The sequence below is a fragment of the Ambystoma mexicanum genome, assembly GCF_040938575.1.
Source record: "Ambystoma mexicanum isolate Mex_15411 chromosome 12 unlocalized genomic scaffold, UKY_AmexF1_1 Mex_chr12_unloc.1, whole genome shotgun sequence".
Classification (NCBI taxonomy): Eukaryota; Metazoa; Chordata; class Amphibia; order Caudata; family Ambystomatidae; genus Ambystoma; species Ambystoma mexicanum.
Genome location: NW_027182322.1, coordinates 1,158,832 through 1,184,678, shown reverse-complemented (window position 1 = coordinate 1,184,678; position 25,847 = coordinate 1,158,832). Strand labels below are relative to the sequence as shown.

At 46.3% G+C, this 25,847-nt stretch overlaps 1 long non-coding RNA gene and 1 other non-coding gene across 2 annotated transcripts in view; both read right to left on the bottom strand.

The window, feature by feature from the left end:
* Positions 1-25,847, bottom strand: part of LOC138529514 (uncharacterized) — a 420,126-nt gene that overhangs the window by 146,971 nt on the left and 247,308 nt on the right. The gene's annotated exons all lie outside the window — the stretch shown is intronic.
* On the bottom strand, positions 25,281-25,353 carry TRNAM-CAU (transfer RNA methionine (anticodon CAU)). Its single transcript has one exon. It is a non-coding gene; the product is annotated as a tRNA-Met (tRNA).

Here is a 25,847-nt window from a genome sequence, read left to right as displayed (position 1 = left end):
TGTTTGAAATGGGCATTCTGAGCTTGCCTTCAGAGAAACAAAGGGTGATTTTTAAAGTGCTTTCTAGCGAACAGGCACTGCTGTTTTTCTCTTTGGCACCCCATTTCACTCATGGCTCTTCTGACCCAGCACACCCGCACCGGGGGGTGGCAAGTCAGGCGACCATTTTGGTGTGCGCACAAACTGCACGGTTTTCATAGATTCTGGCGCACATGTGGGCTTTTTTGGCCATCTTGGATTTCCTAAGCCCACAGCACCAAATGTTGTAGCATAATAGTCCAAACGTGGGTCAGAACACCCAACAAACCCCCCCGCCCGACTGCACTTGGATTGAGTCGTGGGGATTTCGGGTGCTAAGGATGTTGACCCAGTGCTGGGAGGTCCGCATCATCTTCTTCCAATTCTGCAGATGACAAAGTTCAGCATCCTTTCCTCCATCAGGGGTGGATCAGTCGGTTCTCCTTGCCGGTCCTGATGGGAGTATTGGGCGGTGCACTGGGCCCCTCGGATCTTTGCTCCCGGTCCCTGGGTCATTCTCCTTGGTTTCATCTCTCCTAGGACGAGAAAGCAAAAGCGGCAATACCTACTCATAGACATTTTTCCACCACTATTAATGGTGTGGCAAACATATATATTTTATACATACGGAGACGTAGGATTTTTAGTTTGAAAAACAAGATATAATTCAGAGACAGTCGCTCACAAGAAACATAATATTTTATAGACTATATGTGGGATATTTTAGGTTAGAACTGACTTACTCTGGAGTGGCCCCCTCAGGGATTCCAGAGGATTCCTCTAGTTGCTGTAGAGTGTGCCTGGGATGGCAATACTTTAACTGATTTATATGGACCCACTTGTCTTCCCCCTCTGCCAAACCGCCTTTGGGGATGCGGATTTTATAAGCTACAGGGGAGATCTTGTCTATAATTTCAAACGGTCCCTTCCATGTAGGCAAAAATTTTCGCTGTTTGGCCTGGTTCCTTTGGAAATTGTATAGATAGACCCTGTCTCCCACCTGATATTCCTTCCTGGAAGTTTTCAGGTCATAGTGGGTCTTCATGCTATCAGCTGATCTTTCTAGATTCCGCTGAGCATAGGCAAAAGCATGTTGAAGGTGTTTCCTTAAATTCTCCGCATACTCATGAGTTGTGGAGGCATTTATCAATGTCTGCTCTTGGGTCCTATAGAGCAAATGCTGAGGAAGCACCATCTTGCGCCCCGTCATCAACTCAAATGGTGACATTTTGGTTGCAGATGAAGGGGTAGATCTGATGGCCATTAGGACCAGAGGTAATCTGATATCCCAACTTGGCCCAGAATCTGCCACAAACTTTTTTAGGATGCTCACAATGGTCCGGTTGTAGCGTTCCACTGATCCAGAAGAAGCTGGCCTGTAAGCAATATGTAGCTTTCTTTTGACCCCCAGTATCTCCCACATCTCTGTCATTGCTTCACTGGTGAAGTGACTACCTCTGTCTGACTCAATCCTTTGAGGTAGACCAAAACAGGAAAAGATGTGGTTAATCATCAGGGCAGCTGCAGTTTCTGCCTTGCAATTTGGGGCTGGGAGACATTCCACCCACTTGGTAAATAAGCATGTGACCGTCAACATGTACTTATTCCCCCGAGAGGAGCGAATCACGGGGCCTACAAGGTCGATTTGTAAATCTGACCTGGCAGTGTCATCCCCCTCTTTTGGAGAGGTGCCCGGTGTGTGAGGGATGTTGGCTGAAATTGTGCACACACAAGACACCCCTTCAAGTATTGGTCGAGGTCCTGCCCCATGTGTGGCCAGTATGCAACCTCTCTTAAGATTTCCAGTGTTGTGTGAAACCCCCTATGACCGGCGGTAGCCGCGTCATGGGCGTGACTTAACATCAGGCTTCGGAATGAGGTAGGAACCACCCACTGATCGTGGCCAGCTTTGGATTTCCTTACCAACAAACCGTCTTGGATCCGGAACATTTTTGGACATTTCATCAACACTATTAGGTCCTCTTTCCCAATGTAATCGGTATACGTCAGGGGAAAGTTCTCAGGGTCCTCAAGGTGTTGGTAAAACTTACCAATAATTGGATCCCCCTTCTGGGCTGTAATTAAATCAGCATCAGGGGTCTCCTTACTCCATTGGGCAGTTGAAAGATCATTGTGAGCATTTGTCTGGGACCTAGTGATAGCAGTGACCTGGATTTCCCCCAACAGGGACTCAATCTCAATTAGATCCCCTTGGATGGCCCCGGTTTTGGCCAGCTGATCACCTAAGTCATTTCCAGTTTTGTCTGGTCCCTCTACTTTGGAATGACCCTTGATCTTTTTCCAATAGATGGTCATCTCATTCGAGGAGACCAGATCATCAATGTTTTGGATCAACTTCCCATGTTTCAAGGGTTTGTTGTTAGCACATAACATGCCTCTGGTTTTCCAATTAACCAGGTGCTCCACGAACCCGTTCCGTACATAATCCGAATCAGTGATTATGACTAGTTCGTGGAGTTGATGTTGGACAGCAGTGAGGATGGCCTGATGCACAGCCATCAATTCTGCCACCTGACTACTTCGGGGACCAATTTTGTATCCGGCGGAGGGTTCTGGGAACTCCTTCACCCACACATTCCCTACGCCAGCCACCAGTTCTTTCTCCCCGTCGTTGTCAACATGGTAAGAGCATCCATCCACATAGACAGTGGGCATTCCCTCACACTTGTCCTCTTCAAAGACTTTGTGTGGGGAATTAAGGTATGCCTCCGTGTTGTCCTTGATTTTTAGACTTTCGTCCTCGAGACAGTTTTCTCTGGCACAATCATGCAAGTCAGCCAGACCTTGCGCGAGGGGACTCTTCTTGTTTTGGACATATCTGACCTCCACAGGAAAGCCTTGCATTGACAGAATCCAGGAAGTAATTCGGGAATTACTCACATTTCCGGCCCGGATTCTGTCACTTTGGAGATTTTGCAGAGGCTGGTGTGGAGTCTCCACTATGATGTGTTCCCCCTGGATAAACGGGCGGTAATTCTTCAATGCCCACACCGTTGCCAGGAGTGCCTTCTCACAATCGTTGAATTTTTCCTCCACAGAGGATAAAGTTTTGCTCGCATAGGAGATTACTTTATTGACCTTGTTATACTTTTGGTATAATACTGCCGTCAAGCACGTATTAGAGAACCCCGTCTCCAGGAAGAACTCCTTGTTTCTGACAGGGTAAGCTAGGCAAGGCGCTTGTGAAAGGCTTCTTTTGAGTTGTTTTACCGCCTCAGCTTGTTCTGGACCCCATTCCCACTTTACCCCCCCCTTCAGGAGATGAATCAGGGGTCTGGTGATCTCTGCGTAGCCCTCAATGAACTTTCTGCTGTAATTAGTCAGTCCAAGGAGGCTCCTTAGTTCCCGCAGAGTTGTGGGGTCTTTCAGTTTTTGGAGTGCTTCCACCTTCTTTTCCTGGGGACAGAGACCCTGAGGAGTAATCTCATGCCCCAAGAAATTAACACGGGTTCTACACCACTGTGTTTTCTGAAAGGAAGGTTTTGCTCTGGCGGCCCTCAACTGGGTCAGAACATAACAGATCTCCGCTATGTGTTCCTCCACAGATGAACTTTTGATGAGGACATCATCTACATAAGCCAGGTTACCCCTTGCACCCAGGTCGGGCATGGCCTTGTGTAGGAAAATGTTGAATTCATTGCCGGAGTTGAGGTATCCGAAGGGAGTCCGGGTCCATGTGTACTGCTGGCCCCCAAAGGTAAAAGCCAGCTTGTATTGGTCCTCCCTACTGACAGGCACAGTCCAGTATCCGTTGGTCAGGTCTATTGCAGTGAATACCTGTGACCCCTGAATCTGGGCCAGCCCTTGGTCAATGTAGGGAAGAGGCCATCGGGAAGTATGGACCCGTTTGTTGAGCTCCCTAAGGTCAGCACAGAGTCTCCACTGGCCGTTTGGCTTTAATATTCCCAGCACCGGATTATTGAAGGTGCTGTGTATTGGACGAATTATCCCCCGGAACTCAAGGTTCTTAATTATTTCAGTAAGGGACTCCATGGATGCGAGAGGCAAACGATATTGCTTCACAAACACTGGAGTCATTCCAGGGTCCGTGGGAATTGTTGTTGTGTGGATGTCGGTGCGACCACAGTCATATGAGTCTACCGCAAAGAGATCTTGGAAATCCAAGAAAACTTGTTGCAACTTTTGCTTTTGTTCCAGAGTCGCACAGGCATCAGCTAGGTTGACTCTCTTTTCCACCATCTGCCTGAAGCCTGGAAAGACTTCTGGTTTGGCTATTTCAGCGGCCTACTCCAGCTGGGTGGAGAAGTCCCTGGTCAGAGTGCTGATTTGGACTGGAGGCCTCAGGTGGGAAAGACAACCCTAATGGACCTGGAAAATCACCTCATCCCTCCTGAAGTCACAAGTCACATCTTCCTTACCATAGGGGCAGGAAGTGTACACCAGGAAGTTCCCCCCATGCCGGGTAAAAATCCTGTCTGGTGTTGTATTGTCCTCACTGTCACTGTCAAAACAGTCCTTGGGGATTGGTCCTAACAGTTCATTTCCTAGATCAATGGAAAAATGTCGGTCATCAACCGCCATTCCAATAATGGTGCCTGCGGCTAGAGTAATACTCTTTAAGTCGCTGTTATCCACCTCTATTGGAATGGTGTCATGTGCTATGTTGACTAATGGAGTTGGGTTTACCCCAACCCTTGCTGTTGGAGAGAAGCATTTAGATGTATATAAGCATCAGGGTTTTTCAAATGTTGTCCTCTTTTAACTTTCACTTCCAGGGAGAATTGTCGGGTCCTTTCTGGGATGGTGACTTCCTCTTTGATCTGAATTTCAGCTGCATAAGGTAGCAATTGAGCTGACCTAAATGCTTTTTCTGGATCATCAAAGCCCATGGGATTATCCGCTAATCGGGACCAAGCTTTGAAGTTTATTAGGTCCAAACTAATGGCAAAGCGATTGAGAATGTCACTGCCTAAGTAAAAAGCGGCAGTGACGTCTCGCACGACCCAACAATTGTGGACTATGCTCTTGTTGCCAATGGAGATTTTGAGCATACACCTGCTTAGCAGGAGATGTTTGGAATTGGGTGCTTCCAGGTCCATTCCCATTTGTCTATCAGTTTGAATGTGGGAATGGCTGGATCTTTTGGGAGTTGGCGGAACATGGCTTCGCTGATGAAGCTCTTACCGTTGTTCACACACACTCGAGCGAGAACAGAGTCCTTCCCATCATTTAACTGAACAGGGATGAACAACTGCTCTCCAAATTGCTGAATATCAGCCAGGCTCTGAGCTGATTTCACATCTTTCTGGACTATAGGAGTGGGAGTTTCTGATTGTGGATTGGTGAAGAATTTCAGAGTGTTTCCTTCCAGTGTGGAATACCACCTTAAACTGGAAGGAAGGTTGATTTTCAGAAATAGATAGGAGACCCCATCACCAGTCTGTTGTCCTACTGCTATTACTGTCACGTCGGGAGTTTGGTTGTCTGGAAGTGAAATTCTACTAGGTCAGATTTTTGTTCAACCATGTGGCAGGTGCCGTTTAAACTAACATGGTTGACACTCTGTTTTAATTTTATTGGTCGGCTAGTCTGGGTCCAGAGGACCTTGTTTACACAATCTATTAGGGGTGACAACCTTCTCAGGAGGTCATTCCCTAGTAAACAAGGGGTGCCCTCTGGAGTCACTATTATGACCGGGTGTTTCACCTTGTGTCGCCCAATTTTAATGTCCAAGTCTGCAGTCCCCTCGACGGAAATTTCCTTCCCGTCAAAGTTCTGGAGTTGTCCAGGAAGTAAGGTGAGAGGAATTTGGTAATTCCCTCCCCTTCCTGCATTCAGTTCATCAAAGGCCCTTCTGGACAGAAGGGTAGCTTGAGATCCCGTGTCCACCAGCGCTGAAATCGTACCCTGCCCCTGTACTTGTACCGGGGCATAATATCTTCCCTCCTTCTCCTCAAGGGGGCACAGATAATGCACATTTTTGGACAACTGGTGGGCTAACTTTCTGGTTTTGGACATTGCAAGAGAAGAAATTTGGGCAGAATTCTGTGGAGAGCCTTGGGAATCTGAAAGATAAATTTGGCAACTGGAGATCAGAGCCATTGTGGGTTCCCCTGGTTCCAGTTCTGGCCCCCCCCCTTCCTTTTTGGAGGCAGTCACCAGGATGGGTTTGAACCAGGGGATTTTGGTATTGTGGGTTCTGGGATGAGATGATGGGCGGCGGTAGCTCAGTCTCCATATCTCCCCAGTCTGGATTGGAATCCCTTGGGACCCATTTCTCCTTGGGAGGAGTTCCCCCATCTCTGAAGGAGAAGGTCCTTTCCCCAGGATCCTCTGAGGATCCCTCTCCCTCAAATTGGAAGACCTGTACCTCCTCCACAAAGTGGGTCTATTTGGGTCCTTTGTTTCTCCTACCCCCCCTCTGCTCCTTGGGAGGCGGGCTTTCAGGGGCAGGAGATTTTGTTTTCGGTTCCTAGTTTTCCAGGGGCTGTTTACAAGTTGGGAAGGAAGCTTCCTCCAAGGCTTTACACCCCCCTTCCCCTTGTGCCTCCTCCCTGGGAACCGGTGTGTTATCGGGGTGCTGCCCCCGTCATTGTTCTGGAGCACCAGGTCCAGAGTTTGGGGCATTCTGCGGTGGCATGCTCATCTGAGGGTTCTGTTGCACCCTCAGTATGTGACCCAGATCCCGTGCCATATTTTGGACCTGGCGCTCTAACTGGGAAACCCGCTCAGGCTGGTACGGGGCTCTATTTTCTCCCCTGGGCTGATCCCGGGAAGGGTAGCTATCCCTTCTCTGGTAGTACCCTTGGTTGGGAAGATTTTGGTACCCCTCCACCCTTGGCCTCCCCTCTCCCGGATTAGGTTGTCTGGGCTCAGGGAATTGGGGAAAGAAGGGTGGAGGATTTTGGGGCTGGAAATTGGGCGGATACCTGGGGAAAAAGTTCTGCCCAGGATTTGGAGAATTTCTGCCCTCCTGTGGGAAGTTGGGAGGGAAGTTCCCTGGGTTAGGTGCTTGGCCGGATCCCCCCCCCTTGGGCTGGAGGAGTCCACACATAACCCAGGATTGGTTGGTTTCCCTTATAGCGGGGACTTACATAGTCAGGGGAGCGGGGGACCCCATTTGTGGGACTACCTCCTCGACTCCCTGTCTGTGACTGGCCCGAGGGATTTATGGGCTTAGGATTATTAGGTACAGGTAGGTTTTTAGGCCCCCCCATCTCCAAGTCTAAAACGGGGGCAACCTTTACCTCTGCCACCTTGGCAGCAGCAGGGGTGCTGTTGGTTTTGGGGTTTTTGGGCGCATTATTTTTATTTTCTATGGGCTTCTGCACCTCATAGATCCGGGTAGCCTGTTCAATGACCCAGTCTAAAGATCTTTTCTCGTGAAAATCTCTCACGAGCTGGGTCATGATGTATTTGGGCAAGGCATGGAAAAATGTATTGACAAATTCTCTGCTGTCTGTGCACACCCTTCTGGTGGGCTGCGCAAAGGCACGTTTCAGTTCTTGCACGAATTCTTGTGCGGCCTGATCCTCCCCACATTGCAAATTGTAGGCTGCCTTGCGAGCCTCTTGGGGATTTCTGTGAACAGAAAAATGTTTTAATATGGCAGCCCTATAGGTGGACCACCTTGAATGATTTTCGTCCTCCAGCCCCGCAAAGAAACTGGAGTACTCTGGGGAGAATGTCCACTTTACATATTGGATACAGCTTTGGGAGTCCTTCAAATGAAAAGTCTCCATCATTTGCTCATAGAGCTCCAAGTGTTCCCAAACAGAATACTTGGCATTCTTATGATAAGGCGTGATGACACTCCTGATTGCCTTTATTTGCTTCAATGGGTCCTTAAGCAAGGCCCTTTTTGCCTTATTGGCCTTTTTGGTTCGGGTAACCCTGGTCCATTCATCCTCTGACTCAGAGGCACTGCTCCCAGAGGTTCCTGTCTGATCTTCCAGGTTTTCCCGGATTCTGCGAGCCTGGGAATGGCTGGAAGAATGTGGGGACCTGGTCTCCTGTGTCCTGTACCGTTCAGAGGAGTCTTCAGATTCCTCTTTGCTGCCAGGATTTGATGGGTACCCCCCCCCACTGACCTAACTGGGCAGAGGTTTTCAAGACCCTTAATGGGCCTACTCTCCTGGGGTCCCCCACTAAATTGCACTGTGCTTGGGTGCCCATACCCGGATGCCCGCCCATCCATTCCTGGGAGGTACTGGCCTATGAGCCCCATGCTTCTGGCTGGATAGTAATCTGCCATCCCTGTGGCCCGGTGCTCATGTGCGCCAGGGGACATGGGGGTGGCAGAGTCCAGGGACTGAGAGAGATAAAGGCCTCTGGTACTAGGGCTCCTGAGGTTATGCTCAGGAGTTTCCCTTTCCCAGCGAACCTGGTCTCTATCCGCCCCTGCTCCCTGTTGCAATGCAAGAGCCTGCGCCTTCAGTTCCTCAGTTAAGGCCTTACCAGACTCTATCAGTCTCTCCTGCATCACTACCTGTTGTTGGAGCCTATCATTGTGCTGGCAGTGAGCCTCATTCTCTCTCTGCGTTTCCTGATTGGTCCTGGAGCACTGGGCCAGGCTTTGCTGCAGGAGGGTTACCTCCTGAGCTGTGTCCCTATTGGCCTGCTCCTGTCTTGCCAGAGCATCCTCCACCCTCCTGGTGTGCTCTAGCAAGTCCTGGTGTTCTTTTTGGAGGTCACCCAGTCCCTGGTGGGCCAGGTGATTTTCTTCCATTTTTCTTCTTAAGTGGCAGACTTCCTGGCCTAAGGTGTCCCTTTCCTGACCAAGAGCTTGAATTTGTGACGCCAGGTCATCCCTTTGCCTTTGGAAGGCACCAGCTTTCTGGCGCTCCTGATCAAACTCTGCCTGGGTATCCAGGTCTTTCAGGATCAGTTTATTGCTCTCCTCTTTCTCTCTGTCTAGTTGGATTTGCAGGGTGGCTACCTGCTCTGTGCATGCCCTGTTGAAATTGATCTGTTGCTCCAGCTTTTTCTGGCTCTGCAGTAGGGAGTCCAAACTGTCTTGGTGTTCCTTCTGCAAAGCCAGAATTCTGGTATCCTGGTCAGCCTTTTCCTGTTGCAGGATATCCATATCCTTCTTTATTTTAATGATATACTGCCTACTATCATTTTCTGACTCCTGGCTCCCCTGCAGCCTCTGCTCAGAAGAGACCAGGTCAGATTGGACCTTCTCTAACGCCATCTGTCGCTTATTCGCCAGATCTTGGCTTTCAGTACATTTATCCTGCATGTCTCCCATATATAGGTACAGGTATGCCGCTATCCTAACCATCTTGTCTTGTTCATCCTTAGCTTTAGGAGCCATGTATAGTTCACTCAGGGCCACATGTAAGGGACCCTGATCTCTCCATATATCTGACCCTGTTTCAGTGATCTGGGGTGCGATTGCCTGCAACCAGACCGTCTGGTCCTGATGAGTCCACTCACCTCTCACAAATAGCTTATGTAAGAAGTGCTCTCTGGCTATTTTCATATCCACCAAGGTCATCATTCTGGAATTTGAGTTCCTTCCTGACTTACAGAAGTTTGTATTTTATTTTTGCAAAACAGACCTTTTCCTTAGAGCGTTCCTTTGAGGAGTGCTTTACAGCGTAACACAGCGTGGTGATCCAACCGGATATGTGTATCTGGTCAGCTGGCATACTGTATTAATCTGCACAATGATAGATCTAACCCAAACTGTGGAAATCGATATAATATTGTGACCCCAATCGCATTGTTTGAATGTATGTTGGCCTACGCCAAGCTGTCTAAAGAACACCATGTACATAGGTTCCGCGGCAAGGTCTTGACCTTATTGTATTGTGTAAGCCGCCATCTTGGATCTAGCCGCCATTTTAGGTACTCTTGTAGTGTGGAAGTCACCCTGAATCACAAAATGGAGGCCGAATGACATTTTGAGTAAGACTCCGGGCATGGTGACCTCCGCACACGTGAATAAACAATATGTCCGCAGGCCACTTGTAAGGGTCACGAACTAAGACCTTGTCCTCTCTTTAACCTGTGTGTAAATATGTAACTGTATCAGCGGAACTGATCAAATTATGTAAATTGTGTGTTCGACCTGGCTACGAACCCTAGCCACAGTTCCAAGAATGGTTAACTTGCGAGAGGGCTGGCCAATGCAGGACAAAACGTATAAAAACCCAAGCATCCCGATGATCGGTCTCTCCCACTTTCAGTGCGAACCTTACGTTGAAGGTTCGCGTGTTAGTCAGAGGGCCGAATAGCTATCCGTATGTCAATTGACTTTGGTAACTTTGTAACTTTGAAATAAAGCGCTTTGTATGTCCTTTGTAACCTGTGTTGGTGTGTTTCCTTTTGGGCTTCCCGGCCTCATATCAATTTCTCTGTTTCCACAGTTGGCGCCCGAATAGGGACCCTCAAGATTGATGCCGGATCATTGAAGGTTGACGCAGACTATCGAATCGGGATCGGACGGTGTGATTCTGCGGGCCCGACCAATCGAGACGCGATACCTCGGCAGCGCTGCACGATCCGATCCTTGGGCGATAGTCGTGCGGTCTGACACGGCATCTTGACGAGGGTCCAAATCCGAGGCGGGCAGATTTGCCGAAACCACCGAACGCAGGTAAAAATTCGTTAGTTGAAGTCCTTTGTAAACCGTACGGTCCTCCTTAGGTTTGGTCAGGTGCAGTCGTGACCCGGCTCTTAATTTAACCCTGACAATTTGAATTTGGCGTATTGTATCTGCAGACACAATTATTGGACCAGGTAACACCAATTCTTTGAGAAATGCCTGGGAAATTGTCTAGCTGCTTTAGGGCTCTGTTCCGCAGCGATCGACAATCTTTGGAATTTAGCCGTCCGGCACCACAGGAGGGGTCGCCGGCGTGTACTATGTACTGTAAGTATGGCATTGGTAGTATTGTATTTAATGACATTTGGCACAGACAGACCAGAAATGCCTCCGAATTTCAGTGGCCAATCAATGGTAGTTTTGAGATCCCCCGTATTGAATACTTAGAATCGATCTTGCTTAAGAAAAAGGCTAGGCCAGCAGCCTTTGATGTGTTACAAAATTGGAAAAAGGAAGCATTGCAGCAGCTTAAAAGTAGGGATAAACATGCACGTCGTCATAAAACAAATGCCGAAAAGGCATTGTTGTATGACAAGGAAAAACGATTAGAAGAAGCCCAGAAAATGGATAGAGCTTTCTCGCTCGAGGTCCAGAAAATTTACCCCTCTAAAGATTTCCATGTTTCCGAGGAGTTTATTGAGAAAATATTGAACGAACGGAGGCCTGATTCTTCAGCGCCACCTCCGTATGCTCCTGTTGTGGGCACCTTGCCCGTTCCTGCTATTGTTCCCGTTGCTATTCCTACTCCCCCGCGCAGCCTACTACTCCTAGTTCTTTGGTTGTCGCTCCTCTGTCTATTACACTGCCTCTCTCCCCTGCACCCTTGTTAAGTCCACCTACACTTTCGATTCCGGGGAGTCCCGTGCTCGTTAAAACAGATCCCGGTGCAGGGTCAACAATTGTGACTCGTAGTACTGTTCCTGCGGGCAGGAAACAGGAACTATTTGCTTGGGCTAAGCATTGCATGGAAAAAGGTGATCAAACTGAAGCATTTTCAACATTATCTAATTTGCTCGATTTTCCCGAGAAAAATGTTTTTATTGAAGGACTGGGGATTCACTTAGGTGTAATGTGGGGTAGATTGCAGACTTCGGATCTCCCACAAGGGGTGAGAGATCTGAATGCTTTGGCACTTTCGAGGGATACAGAGCAGAAAGTATATGGACATGTTGATAGGTTGTTTGAGTTTAGGAGGGATTTTGAAAAGTTACAAAACGAGGATGATGAGGACGATAGGATATATGTACAGAAACGGTTCCTTTCGTGCCGAAGATCAGCACCTGAGGAAGTACGAATTTGTACCAAAGACACGATTCGATGGATCTCGGATTCATCGATACCGCCAGATGAGGTGTATGACACATACAGTCAATACACGGTAGAGATGCAAAGAAAGGTAATCCAAGTGATGATACAGCACTTACAGGAGGAATGTATAAGGAAGAAGGTTGGTTGCCCCGTAGAGTTATTAGGTATTTGTAAAAGAGCTTTTTCGCCCGACACTTCTACAGCTGCTTTAGCGCTCGATTTGGCCCTATTGCTCAGTAAGCGGTCGGAGGTCCCTATATCTCAGTTGCCTATGAGAGAGGTCCCTCCAACCCTTGTCCCAAAAGCAGAAATCCCCGCCGACGCGGCGGCTGGTACTCCCGCGTGGATATCCCTGCACATTACGTATCGCAGTTTGTTCACGTCCCGTTCTCTCGACAGGAAGTGAACACGATTAGACAATCAGTCCCTGATATTAGGAAAAACCCGACAGGGTTTTATAAAGAGATAGAATCCGTCTTACAGTCTTCTGTGTTCACCTTAAGTGACATGGACTTATTGTTTCCAGTGCTTTTGCCAGTTGATGTATGGAAACAGATACGGACAGTAGATGATGTGCCGGGGCTAGGGGATACATGGGTAAACCTGATTAGAATAGATGGGGAACGACCAGCTGGTGAGAAACCACCCCAGGTAATACTTACCTTACCCGATAGAATAGTTGCTAAACTAAAAACTATAATCCCAGAAAAAAGGATTATTTGGGACAAGCTTACGGCCTGCGTCCAAGGGAAAACTGAAGGTACTACTGAATTCTTTAATAGATTTGAACAGGTGTTCTCTGACTTCAGTGGACAGGATTTAGGTACAGAGTCGGGGAAGAGGTTGTTTGTGGACAAATTTGTACGTGGATTGTTGCCCGACATCCAGTCACAAATTATGTCCTCAGAGAGCGCTTGGCAGGCAAAATCTCAGTCAGAGGTTTTGCATATGGCTCAGTATTATGAGAATCGGGTTAATAATGAAAAAGAGAAAATCGAAAAAAGAAGGGGCGACTTGAAGACTAAGGTATTGTTGCAGCAAATTGTCAGAAACCCCAGAGGAGGTACGACACAGACTAGAGGTCAGTACATTCCAAGAGGAAATACTCCTCCGAATTCTATAAATATTAATCAGTGTGCTTATTGCCGCCAGGAAGGTCACTGGCGAGCACAGTGCCCTGCCCTTCGTTAGAGGTCAGGAGGCACATTTGGAGGTTTGGGTAGGCGACCAAGGGGTCGCCCTGGAGCAGGGGGCCCTGATAGGGGTCAGCTTCTACAAGATCCACAACAACCTTTTTCACGGGAAAATCAGACTCCGAGTATGGACTCGAGAAATATATTTGATCACCCTTCTGCTGCCTATCTTTCTGAAGAACTTCCCTTTGACGAAGTTCTGCCTTACTAGGATTGCCCGAAGCAGCGTTTGGAACCTTTACCTATTCCCGTTATTCAGAAGGGCCCCTACGTTGAATTATTGGTGGGGAATAGGAAACATCAGTTCTTGATTGACACTGGAGCACAAAAGTGCTCCATTGACCATTCTAGGGTTCCAAACATCCCACTGTCAGGGCAAACAAACGTTTCTATAGGGTTCTCTGGTATACCAACTGTTTGTCCGGTTTCTGCGCCGGTATCTGTTTCTTTGGGTCCTTTCACAGACCAGTGCCCTTTTCTTCTTACTTCAAACTGCGGAGAAAATTTGCTAGGGTTGAATTTGTTAAAGAAACTGAATGCAGTGATTCATTGTTCCCCTGACGGAATAAGATTAACAGTTTCACCACAGCAACCCTTTAACTCCCAGTACTTGACCCGACCTCTACCTCCCGAGTTTGACATTGTCCCGGAATGTTTGTGGGCAATAGACGACAATGATGTCGGGATATTGCACATCGAGCCTGTTAAGATAGTCTTGAACCATGGGGTTAAGCTACCGCGCATTCCGCAATATAAAATTTCAATTGAAGGTGAGCGTGCTCTGAAATGCATTGTCTCCGATTTTGTACATCGTGGAGTGATCGAAGAGATAACAGGTAGCTTATGTAATAGCCCGATCTTGCCAGTATATAAGAAAGGCGACAATGCAATTCCGTACCGGTTTATAATAGATCTTCGTGCTATTAACCGGGTGGTAGCCCCACAATTTCCAATCGTGCCTGATGTAACAACGATCTTAACAATGATCCCTGCTACGGCTACACACTTTAGTGTCGTAGATTTGAAAAACGCCTTCTTTAGTATTCCGATACATGAGGAGAGCAGGTATTTGTTCGCGTTCACCTTGGGGGGACGCTCATTTACTTTTACAAGGGCACCTCAAGGGTATACTGAAAGTCCTAGTATCTATAGTAGAGCCTTAAAGGAGCAGCTCGACACCCTTGAATTGCCACCTACTTGCACGCTGCTTCAATATGTAGACGATTTGCTCTTGGCTGCAGACTCTGAGAAAGCTTGTAAGGAAGGCACTATATTGTTGCTTGTTCATTTAGCTGAAAATGGTCACAAAGCTTCACTTAAAAAATGTCAATATTGTTGCCAGGAGGTTGCCTATTTAGGCTACCTCCTGTCAAAGGAGGGGAGAAGATTGACACCTGAACGAATAAAACACATTTCTGGCATGTCTGTCCCAAAAACACAGAAGGAAGTCAGAGCCCTGATAGGGATGGCGTCCTACTGTAGACTGTGGATCCCGAATTTTGCCCTAGTGGTAAAACCGATGTTGGCTTTGACGAAGAAGGGCATTTCTCTGCCACTGCCATAGGAATCGGAACATCAACGATCATTTGAGCTTCTCAAAACCGCGCTATGTTCAGCACCGGTTCTGGGTACACCAAATTACGATAAGGCCTTTGTGTTGTTTGTGCATGAATGTGATGGATGTGCTTTGTCTGTGTTAACACAGGAACATGGAGGGAAGAATAGGCCGTGCGGCTATTATTCCTCCGCCCTCGATCCTGTTGCATGCGCTTTGCCGCGATGTCTGCGCGCTGTTGCTGCTGCCGCTGCGTCTGTAAAACAGAGTGAGGGGATGGTCCTAGGCCACGATTTAATTCTGATGGTACCTCACTCTGTTGATATTCTATTGAATAAAACTCAAACGCAACACCTTACCTCTGCCCGGTTGACAAGGTACGAATTAGTCCTACTTGCTCCTCATATCCAAATTAAAAGGTGTTGTGTTCTCAATCCGGCTGAACTCTTACCTCTCCCGCAAAATATTGTTTGCGGTGATGAAGGATCACATGACTGCCTGTATGCCACCAAACAAGAAACAAAGGGCAGGATAGACCTCTCAGATACTCCTTTGGAGAATGCGGAAGGGGAGCTGTTTTGCGATGGCTCCTGCTTCAAACTTCCGAATGGCACATCTACAGCTGCTTATGCAGTTACTACTTTGAACAAGATTGTTGAAACTAAAAGGATTCCGCATAACTCCGCGCAGGCCGCGGAGATTATAGCGTTGACCCGCGCTTGTGAGCTCTCCCAAGGGCATAGAGTCAATATTTATACGGATAGCCAGTACGCCTTTGGGGTGGCTCACAACTTCGGAAAACTGTGGTCGGAAAGAGGGTTTCTGACCTCACATGGGACCAAGATTCAGCATGGTCCCTTAATAGTACAACTACTTTCAGCGCTCTCACTCCCTGAACAATTAGCAATCATGAAATGTGCAGCACATCGCAAGGTCATAGACAATGTGGGCAGAGGAAATGCTTTTGCAGATTTGATAGCTAGACAAACAGCCACAGACCTTAGCACAGACATGTACACCTTGAGGGAAGTGAGAGATGTTTGTATAATAGATGAAGGCATTGGGTCTGTGCGAGACATGCAGACTGATGCCTCCGTTGAAGAGTCTAGGAAGTGGGCTGAAGGCATGGGAAAATTGGATGATGAAGGGTGTTGGGTGGACGCATCCAACGGGAAATGGTTGCTTCCTGATTCTTATGTGTTAGCAATGGTTACAATGGCACACGGTCCAACGCATGTGTGTGCCCAGCAAATTACGAAGATATTACAGCAGGTTTGGGTGAATGATAACATTTTGGAAACTGCAAAGAGACATGTTCAGAATTGCATGATTTGCCTGCAGCACAATGTGGGTAAAGGGGACAGTGACTCCAAGGGGAAGTTTCGGGCCCCCCTCTGTCCCCTTCGAAACCATTCACCTTGATTTTATTGAAATGGAGCGATGTAATAACTTGAAATATGTTCTTGTCATCATTTGTGCTTTTAGCAAATGGGTCGAGGCTTTTCCTGTCAAAGATGCTACCGCCATGACCACCGCAAAGATCCTGGTGAAAGAGTACTTCCCTCGATTTGGGCTCCTGAGGATAATTTGGTCGGACAACGGCCCCCATTTCATCGCAGCCGTAATGTTGCAAATATGTGTTGCCCTAGGGATTGAGAAACGTTTTCATTCAGCTAGGCACCCTCAAAGTGCGGGATTGGCAGAGAGACACAACGGTATTTTGAAAAACAAACTTGCAAAAACATGTGCCGACACTAAACTAAAATGGCCCGACGCTTTACCTATTGTGTTGTTAGCTATGCGCACCACACCCCAGACTAGAACTGGGCTCTCTCCGTCCAAGGTGGTAATGGGAAGGCCTGCTAATATCTGGGGTCTCCCTAAACCTAAAGCCCTGAGGGATGTGGATAATGTATTGCTCATAGATTACTGTAATCAATTGACTAAAAATCTGTATTTCATTTACCATCAGGTGAATGCTGCCTTACCTGTACGGTTTACGGGCCCAGGACACGATATACTGCCCGGTAGCTGGATCCTGGTGAAGGCCTACGAGAGGTCTTCCTGTCTTGCGCCCCGCTGGCGCGGACCCTACCAGGTATTATTGGTCACCAGGACGGCAGTGCGGGTGGCAGGAAAGAAGAACTGGATACATGCAACACACGTTAAGAAGATCCCTCACCCGACGCCACACGCTACAGAAGAAACAGAACCCCTCGCTGGTGCTACAATCTCTGATCTCGGTGTAGCAGGCAGCATTGTGAGTGCGTCGGAGAAGTTCTCTGAGCCTGAGGAGCTCGGGGAGCCGTCCATTTTGTCTCCGCACTCCCTTGATCAATCACTTCCGGAAAATCTTGTTTCGAGCTCTGCGACTTCCGTCGCCACCGACACGACGCTCCCCTCAGGGAGCGATGATACTTTGCTTTTGGATTCAACAAACTTGGGTACCATCGGGTACAACCTTCGACCACGGAAATAGAACTACTGCATGAGTGTCGTGCATCTGGAAGGAAAAGAGTGATTGAAGTACTGTTGTCTTTCTTTTTTCGAACAAAGAAAAGGAGGGTTCTGTTGGCTAGGGTTGGGAAGGACTAAGAAATCGCGCGGCCGAAGTGCCGCCAGCAACGAACATTGGGGCCGTCGATCGGGATGACCAAGATGCCTGCCGCCTTCACCGCTGCTCCCCGTATTGAACTATTAGATAAGGAGGTGACCAAATCGAACAATGAACAATGTGCCTGGGCCCCGAAAACGTACTGTTGTGTTCTCGTTCTGATTATTGTTATTTTTGCAACTGCTGCCGTGGGACTTTGGTATTTTGAAGAAATTTATCCTTTGAAGCCTCTGTTACCGACCAAAATCGTACCAACTGTTTTGACTCCCTCTGTACACCTTCACACTCTGTCCCCTAGGGACTCTCGGCATAGACAGAAATATCATAATAACACTTTGTTGATAGTGATGAATGCTACGCATGCTATTTTTAATAAGAGTAATTGTTGGATCTGCATTCACTTACCACAACATGGGAACAAGGGACTGGGATGGTATATACATCCCTTACCTCTAACAACTTCTTGCTATGCCTCTCTTAGAGCACTCTTCTTTGGCCGATGGAATGATAGCATCTCAGGGAACTTCGATGGGACTAATTTGAATGAATTTGAAAAACGTGAATTGACTCCCCTGGGATGCTCGCTTTTCGCAAATAGAAGTAAACCTAACGTCGCTTCTATTAGGCCGTCTGATAAACTATCTTTTCCTTTCCAAAATCTAGTTTCTTTTAAGATGGCTCCGATAGGCAATAAGGATGCCATGCCTCCTTCTTATTCTGTGAATCATAGTCCTGATTCAGTTCCTTTCTGTGTACAAAGAAATGGCACTAGGCCAATGGGAGACTTCGAGCCTTGTGTAAATACTGTAAATTTGACTGGGGAAAATAGGCCTTTGTATGTAGGGGGACCCGTTTATTTTGTTTGTGGTAGTTTAGCTTTTCCCTGGTTGCCGAAGGATTGGCAGGGGACTTGTTATTTAGGGATATTGTTACCAGGTGTATTTATAGCCAGTACCTTAGAGGTATCTAAGGCTCGCCCGCGATGGGATAGTAATGGAGACACTCCTGGACAAGTGTTCGGGGATATAGCCAAATCAGTAGTGCCCTTTTGGGGACAAATAGCAAATTCAGAAAACATTAGGGGATTAGCGAGGGTGTTGGAGAAAACGATCAATCGGACCACGGACATACTTTACAATATGACCTTAGAGCAAAAGGCGATAAGATTGGTAGCCCTTCAAAATCGAATGGCATTAGATGTCATTTTAGCCGAACGAGGTGGAGTATGTAAATTAGTGGGGTCCGCTTGTTGTGTTTTCGTACCAGATTCTTCGCCAACAATTTTTAAAGCAATTCAGAATTTACACACTCTCAGTTCTGAAGTCCATATCCCTGTAGGAGACTGGAACCTTAGTACTTGGTTTTGGGATTCTTTACGATCTTGTCCGGCTCGAGCCCCCAATTTGTAAGAGGATTCAATTCAACACTACAGCTAAGTCAACACCTAGTCTAGAATACTGACTGAAAACCCTTATTGATATATCTTTATGCCCAGTTCATGAGTTCTGGCTGACTATCCCTGTATAACACCCCTCTCTTAGAATCCCCCTGACCCCACTGAGCCAAGAAGTAGGTTTGTTTTGCAAATTTAAAAGATTTATTGGAAAATTAAACAATATATATAGGTATCACACCTTTAGAAATAAATTAATAATTGATAGCACACTTGGACCTATGAACAGTAATCAGCAATAAATAATTCTACAATAGCACAGTTCTGGTGACTTATGACTACGAACAGGGGAATAAAGTATCAGAGAATGCTTTATGGTTTCGATGAATTGCACAGATGAAAAAGAATGCAGCACAGAAATCGACTTGATAGGACTTCACTAAAAGACAATGTAATCACTTTTCTTTGAAAATTCACTCCCCCCTTAATGCAATGTAAGGAGATGAATAGAATGGGACTCAGTTCTTAGGAATGCAATAAAATAGAGTTCAGTTCAATTCCCCCCCCAGCAGCTTATACAACAGATAAGAGTTTTGAAACACAGACCCAAGTGCTTTGAATATGGTGACAATGCAGTGAGAAATATGCTGTAAATGCTTTTAATTCCCTTCAGGAGGTTCAGGGTGAGTGGTATCTAGTTAATATTAGTCCAGCCTCACTTTAGCAATGATTCAGGGATGGTTCTTAAGAGGCAAATGAAATTTAGCAGTTAAGGCAAAACAGCTATCTTTTTACAAGTAAAGAAATCGGGCCAAATCGCAAATCGCGGCAAAATTCGCGGGTGCGAGAATTGTGATTATGGAGTAAGTATGAGGAGTATGAAGTCGGTTCTGGGCTCGTAGAAGAGCTGAGATTCTAAGCTTTCAGAGGAAAGTTAAACCAAGTTCCTAGCCCAAACGGTTCCAGAGTTATGAACGATTTAGTAAAGGTAGATTTTCAGATTTAAAACAACTCAAAATGACAAGTGACAGCGTGCAACTTTGGAATTACAGATGACAGCTCGCAGCTTTAGAATGACAGGTGACAGGATCTCTAGGAGACAGTTCTACTTAAGTTAAAATAGCTTGCATTAGATTATTTTAACTAAGAGATTGGGTTCTGCACAGTTTTGGCGGACACTCACTCCTAATTTTGAGAAGGACTGGGCCTCGTCACGATCTGGTCAGCGGGTTTTCTTCACTCGCCACGGACGGTCTCTGCACACAGCGTCTGGGTCAGCTCTACTCTGCTGGTCTGGTCTGGGTCTCTGGTTCTGATCAGGTCTGTGGGTCCGGGTACAGCGGTCTCCGGTTCAGCTGGTCTCTCTCTGGATACAACACTGCTTTCTGGCAAATAGCAAGAGTTCTTGCAAAGAATTCAAACAGCTCGCCTGGCTGTGAATAGTTGCAATGATTTGAGGCCTGCTAAAGAGGGATTTAGCTTGTAGTTGACCTCTCTGCTACAAATTCTGAAGTAAAGTCTTGGTCTCTGAAGGTGGATAGATTGAAGTCTCTGTGTTGGCTCTCTGGAGGTTGATGGAGGTAAAGTATGGATTTTCCCGGCAGAGCGTCCCGCAGCAGATGGAATAGAAATCTCTCTATCTGTCCTGGCTGTCTGCTTTTATGTGTTTTGAAAGTGGGTGGAGAGGCTAGCTTTCTAGGCCCTATCCCTCTCCACTTGTCATTGGCCACTTCCTCCTCTTCCCCTTGATTGGGGGAATGAAATGAAGTGTCATCATGATGAGGTCTGTTTATGATACAGAGAACCCACCCCTGTCAACTTTACACACAATCTATATCTGATCCAAATACATACTTCCCCGATAGACAGTTGTTTGGCATTGCATACACACATCATGCATTTACTGATGGTAGCCCCTGTTCCAATTCTGTTGTTTCTAGGAGCTTGGGTTCAAAAATGGCAACATATTTCACTTTTTGGTCGGGTTACCAATATTGGATTTGTCCCCGCATTTACACAAATGTTCGCAAAGCATGTGGGCATTAGGTGGTGGAGTGTCAGATTTTTAACATACATACATTTAGAATAATATCCTCTTTTCTGCTAAAAACCCCCCTGAACATACCACTGGGTCCTAACACGTCTTCAAATGTGCACAGAAAAATCACAAGAATAATGATATCACTTATAACATTTTCACAAGTCCGCTCTATTAATGATCCATCTTTTTAGATTTATGTTCTGGCCCCAAAGGGGTGTGGTTTCCCCCCAGCACAAGGTTGAATTTCTGGTTTTTCCAGTTCTGCCAAGCCAGCTTGCTCTCACAGGCAGTGCTCCTCCCCTTTCCTTCCAGGAGGAAGCCACTTTTACGACCCCCCCAATAAAACATTTGCCTGAGTCAGGACAGGGCTTTGTTCAATTTCCTGCAGAGCCCAGGTAATTCAATCAGAGAAGTGTCATATCCCTTTTGGGTGGGAACAGCAAAAGGCAGCTAGGCCTGGGAACACAGCTGTTGTGCAAGTCTCAACTCCTGTCGGGGGTAGCTGGTGGGCAAAATTCCCTCTCTTTCTAAGCCAGGCCTCAGCTAAATGTCTCTTTGGCTGCCAGTTTTCCTGTCCAAATCAAACTTCCAATTTTTACGCATGCAGCTAGAATGCTGATTCTAAGTTTAAAACTATGACATTTAAACAATTGCAACCTATGTGACACTCAAAAGTAGGTCACTCATTTCTTTTAAACATTTAGATTTTTAGTGTCTTTCAGTCCAAATTTACTTAAACTGCTGAAATCCACAGCTCAGCCAGTTTTGCTATGAACATTATTTTAGGCTCATCCTCTTTCCAGATTGTGTATGCCCACAGACTTTATTCTGTCAAATGTCTGCTGGTGTTCAGTGAGATTGTTGGATATTCTGCAATGTTTGAAATGGGCATTCTGAGCTTGCCTTCAGAGAAACAAAGGGTGATTTTTAAAGTGCTTTCTAGCGAACAGGCACTGCTGTTTTTCTCTTTGGCACCCCATTTCACTCATGGCTCTTCTGACCCAGCACACCCGCACCGGGGGGTGGTAAGTCAGGCGACCATTTTGGTGTGCGCACAAACTGCGCGGTTTTCATAGATTCTGGCGCACATGTGGGCTTTTTTGGCCATCTTGGATTTCCTAAGCCAACAGCACCAAATGTTGTAGCATAATAGTCCAAACGTGGGTCAGAACACCCAACAAAGCAGCAGATATGCAAATCTCTGGTAGCACACACAGAGGCAGCCATGCAGCACCTGATGTGTGACAGTGTAAGTACTGCACTTCTAACAGATCCCTGACTGTTCGTCGTCAAGTAGCTTCTACCCACCATCACCTCCAGTGGTTAATCCAGGACACACCTCTCTGTTGTTCTGCCATTCAAATGTAAGCATTGCTCTTAGATTATTTGTGTAACTAGTCTGGGTCAAGATTAAGTGATTGTAAGAGCATGAATCTGGCTGATTTTAAGGACATCAGAAAAGATACATTCCTCCAAGGCATATTAATTAGGGTTCTCCAGCACGGGCAAAGAGCTGAAAATACTCGGTTCTCTCCTCAGCTGGCGAGCATTGGATGTATTCCTGGAAGTTTGCTTATTAGTCCTGTCTGTTCATATTGTTATTCCCCCAAAGGACGAGGAGCCTCCTGTGCCATCCACCGTGATATAGGACCTCAACGATTTGTTGCATGATCTTACTAATGAACCGGCCAAAGCCAAGGAGCCCAGCACAGGGATTTGCTGGGGTCTAAGTATGCAAGGCTGCCGTTATGATAACATATCATGCATGTCTAGGGTGACCTGATGTCTCAGTTTTGCCAGAACTGTCTCGGAATGGGGCCCTCTCTCCATAGAGTTTTTTTGTATTTAAAAACTGTATCCGGGTTTTAGGGAAAGGGAGGGTGACAGTCCAGTTTTTTTTTTTAATGGCCAACAATTTAAAACAAAATATACATTATTATATTTCTGAATCTTGCCATGGGATCGCACCCCCAACCTTCTAGGTACCCACCATATGCATTAACTGAGAAACAAGTAAATAATAAGGCATGTAATGTCAAACAGAGCAACGGCTCCTTTGTTATTTACCCGCTTTTATCAACAGTCAAAATAGCACAATTTGTGTGCAAATATTTAGGGATGGGATCGGTTTAAAGGGAGGGTAGTCCTTCTTTTATGTTTTTGTCCATACCGGTTTTTGTCTTGAAAATCTTGTCACTCTAGGCATATCCACATATCTTCCACTACTGGGGCCTGCATGATATCTTAGGGAAAGCACGCGTTTTCATATATAATGCCCAATGGGTAGAAGATGTTTGGCTGTTATTTGTTTTGTTTCAATGTACAGCTGGCAGGAAGCAATTGCAATTGCCTTATTATGGGTGTCAAGATGGAGTTCTTTCTTGAATGTAGTATAGGCCACCTCGTTAACTAACTAGTGGGCCTTCAGTGGCCCTGGCCCAATCTCAGTGACAGGAGTGGATGATGACAGGAAGCTGGCTGACCTCAGTGGAACTGTAACTTGCAACATAACCAGGCGTGCAACGTCATGGAGCTGACCCCGCTTGCACAGCTCAAAGGAAAAGAACATGGTCCTGCTGGTGCATTTTCTTTCTTATGAGGCAAATCTGCTCGCTTGCATCAGATGATCAAGCACTGCCCGTTTCACTGAGTCACAGCCCCCCTGAGACACACACAACCTGTAAACATGTTCTGCATCCCTGACTCAGCAGCCGGTACCGTAACGACAACACCTTCCTTCTGTCATCAGCAGCATAGCCGTTCTTATGCATAATGGTGAATTTGCAACTCAGAGACCACCAGTCAGCTTGCAAATCTGTGACAGTTGAAGCAAGCAACACAATAAAGCACCCTTTCAAAATGTGTTCATACCCATAATGTCTGATAGCTTGATTTGCTAAAAAGGAAAGTTTGTGACGAATCTCCAGACCTAAGTGAGTTTATAACACAACTTAGTTTAATGTGTGTCTTAAAGTGCTGAAAATAAAGTTGGTAAATAGATATTTTGCCTTTTGCATCTTACAATTTTGCATTTAGGATGTGGAAAATAAAAGGTACACTGATATTATTTTGGCTCAACATGCTGCTATAAGGATTTACATGTTGTGCTGATGCTTTACTAAGCAATTTGTGTATTTTGCAAGTAAACTCTATAGGACAGTATTATTGTAGGCCTTGACACTCAAAACTTAAATATTTATTCCAAGTAAAGCCTGGAAGAAGGTGGCCGTGCCCAAATTGCAGTTGGTTAAAATCCCTGCTTTGCTGTTTAGTGTAAGTGCGTAATCCCGGGCAAATAATGTAATCTCACCCTGTCTTCAACTGCAAAATTGGAGTGCTTATAAGTGATTACGTTTGCACCCTTACAACAGGACAGTTTTAATAATTGTCGGGACAAACTGGTTTACCATGGTGCTCCTCTGCTAGTAGCTCCAACACTGTCACATAGAATTGCATTATTGCTATACTGGCCCTTCCCCAGTCTCGTATCACTTGATTTGACAGGCAGACATAGTCTCACCAGCCAGTCAGTGAAGCAGAGATTCTAGTATAGCAGACCATCTGCGGTTGAACCAACATTACATTTTCTCCCCTGTTGCTCCCGGCCACTGAAGTTGCATGGGCCGCCCAAAGTACTGCTCCAGACTCTGCGATGTCCTGTTATGCTATGATATTTAGTCTTTCATTGAACACCATCATGCCATTTCCACACTTTCTAGGACCTTCAGGATCTGCAAGAAGTGGGTGTGTTCAGACTTAAAGGAGAGAGTTAACGGATTGTAACATTGAAGCTGCACTAGAAGGGTCTCATTACAATGAGTAAAGAAGTTAGATGCCCCTAAACAAGTATGTATGCCACTCCTCCACTGTCTCTGAAGTTAGCGCATCTATCAACATTTGAAGGGTTAGCCCCGCCTACATTTTAGCCTAGTTGCACCCCTGGATGTGCGCACTTGCATTTTGTTAGGCAGAGAGGCAAGGGAAGCCTTTCCAGAAATTGGCGGTGTTGAAGTTATACTGTGTTTGTTCAGAAAAATATACTTGAACAAACACAGTGAAACTTTAAAGCTGCTACTTTCAAGAAAGACTTCCATCGCCTTTCTGCAATATGCGTTTTAAAATATACCATTTGATAGTTGGTCCCCACACGAGACCATGTGGGGGGAGGGGTAGAACCGTGGGGGCGGAGCCTCCAAGGTTGCCCCGCCTGTTTTCTGAAGTGGTCCCTCCGATCACCACTTAGCCCCCCCTACCCCCCCCAAATGTAGTTTTCCCACTCACCCCTGAACATAACCAATGATGGGTTACTCCTGGGTTCATCTACATTGGCCTATGGTGCAGGACCATCCTTTCCTTAGATCACATCCTTTCTTTACAGACATGTACAAGGGAATCTTTAAATCAGATGAGCTGGCACTCCTGTGTCATCTTTGAGATGTATTCAAAAGAAGGGCATTGTTACAGCAATAAAGGGGAAAGATCACTGGGAGGGAAATGAGTGAACATGTGAAAAAAATGGTGACTAACAACAACTGAAAGAGTAGAATAGAGCAAAAGCAAATGCCCTCTGTGAGGCTCGAACTCACGACCTTCAGATTATGAGACTGACGCGCTGCCTACTGCGCTAAGAAGGCTTGGGTGAACGTGTATAATATGTGGGATGAGGACTTCGTCGGCAATATATTAATGATGTAGACATAACTCTATGGTTCTCTGGTCCTAGTACTGCTAGTCATGGGAGCCTTATCGAAATTAATTATGCTATATCACATTCAATACTATCACTACATTCAAACTATCTTTACGTGTACAAATATTAGTTTTCCGTTTTCATATTGCTGTACGTTTGCTTCACGTTCTGAATGTAAAGCTTGTCACGATAGTACAGACACCTGTTTAAAAAGCAATATAACAAAGTGGAAAAATCGCAATGCTCAAATAGCCCGTAAACATTTGTATTGAAAGTTGATTTCACCACAAGAGAAAGTCGATCCCAGCGACAGAGGTACGAGGGGATGCAACTTCCTATTTGACCACTGGAGGCAGTATAGCCATTAATAAGTGTGTGTGTCCGGGACACGTGTACACGGGAGGCTGAGTCATTGCTAGAATAACGAGTGGGTCATGG